The 1,830-nt window shown below is 44.6% G+C and overlaps 1 pseudogene; it reads right to left on the bottom strand.

The window, feature by feature from the left end:
• Positions 1–805: 805 nt before the first annotated feature.
• Positions 806–1,110, bottom strand: LOC132229775 (U6 snRNA-associated Sm-like protein LSm3; annotated as a pseudogene).
• Between the last annotated feature and the right edge of the window lie 720 nt (positions 1,111–1,830).

Below are 1,830 nucleotides of genomic sequence, written 5' to 3'. Positions count from 1 at the left end.
GCAGGGCCATCCTCCTACATTCAGTCATTAAATACTCATGCTCTTCAAGGCCCATTCCTAGGCCTTTGCACTCACTCACTGTGGGCTTTTCCCCTGGTGTTCTCATCCATGCCTACAACTTTGATTGCAATCCATTTGGTGATGATTCACACCTTTATGTCTCCATCCTGGAGAACTTCCTATCTAAGCTCCCGACCAGCAGGAGCCTAGCCCACTACCTAGTAAGCATCTCTACCTCAGTGTCTCAATGGCACTTCAATCCCAACATGTCCAAGACCTAACTCATGATCACACTCTGTGAACCTTTCCACTGTTCTCTGTCTCAGTGAATTTGCCACCTAATAGGCAAGCCAGAATCCTAGGAACCATCACCAAATCCTGTTAATTTTACCTCCAAAGCATCTCTTTCCTCTACCCCCTTCTCTTCACCTCTACTGATGCCTTGCTGGTCCAAGCTATTATTACCTCCTTTTTTTTTTTTGCATTTAAAAAAAAATCAAAAAAGGAGACATTTAATTTAAATTTAAAAATTCAGAAATTGTCTGGGGGGAAAAATCAGTAGAGCAAATCAACTCCTAAAAAAGAGGGCTGCATCTTGGTGATCACATTTACTGGAAGGATTGGAGAAAAATAAAAGTGCCATTAATGTGAGTTATCTGCAAATCAACTCATTTCAGGAGTGGAAGATTCCTTACTCATTTCTTAATATCAAAATTTACACAGGTTTCTCTTTTCAATATCTTCTACATTTACAGAAACACTCGTACAAAGTCTCCTAATTTCCATGCAAGATAAATTATTTGTTTCAGCCAACTCTCCTAGGAGGGGCAACTAGTATAACATCATCTCTCCACAAAGAGCATTGGAACATGCCATTTTGTTGATTTTTATATCTCTTCATATGTTTCTTCATCAATTTCTGTAGTAGTCACAGTTTCTTCCATATCTTCTAATACCATATTTAAATGTTGACCATAAGCAGGTGATCTGCCTCAAGGCTCTCTGTCATTTCTCATTTTCACATAAATCCGCTCATCCAAGCTGAGTCCGATGAGGTCCAGGGACTCTTCTACCTGTTGGTAGTTGCTGGTCCACATCATTGACCACCATGTTTCAAACCCTTATTAGTACCTCTCATCTGGATTCCTGAGGAACTCCGAACTGATCTTACTGCATAGCTCTGCCCTTCTCCCGTCTTACCATGTCACTCCCATTTAAAACCCTCTACTGACTTCCCATTGCTCCTGGGATAAAGAGCCAACTCCTTAAATGGCCTCCCCTTACCTACCTTCCATCATCATTTAGCATTACACTCCCTTCTCCTGCGTTCCCTCCAGCTTCCTTTCAGTTCCTCAGATACACATGTGCCCCCACCCCCAACCACCCAACCTTTGCACCATTCTTTTTGGAGGACTTTCCCACCCTGCCCACTTCAGTTTTTAGCTCATTCTTCACTTTTGGCTCAGGCACGATTTCTTTGGGGCAGCCTGCCCTGGCCCGTAGTCTAGATTTGGGTTGTTTGGTAGACATTTCACAGAGCTCTGTTTCTCCCACATATAATCATGCTTACGTGCTTCTCTGGGACCCCAGCCCCTGTGTGGAAGTTGAGTAGAGTCCATAAGGGTTCCAGGCAATGTGGGCAGTGTGATTCAGAAGTGTTGTGGGGGCTCTGGCCAGAGGCTTGGCGTTGCATAGGTGTGTATCACGGACACCTCTAGGTTTCCAAGGACGCTCCTTATGCTGCCAGTGCCACAAAGGCCACAGCCAGGACAGACCAGCTGAACTGGCCCCAGTCAGCACAGATCAGCTGCTAGGCAGCCTGGCATTTGG

Source organism: Myotis daubentonii, chromosome 3 (assembly GCF_963259705.1).
Source record: "Myotis daubentonii chromosome 3, mMyoDau2.1, whole genome shotgun sequence".
Lineage (NCBI taxonomy): Eukaryota > Metazoa > Chordata > Mammalia > Chiroptera > Vespertilionidae > Myotis > Myotis daubentonii.
Note: the sequence above shows the minus strand (reverse complement) of the source record. Positions and strands in the feature narration are given on the sequence as shown.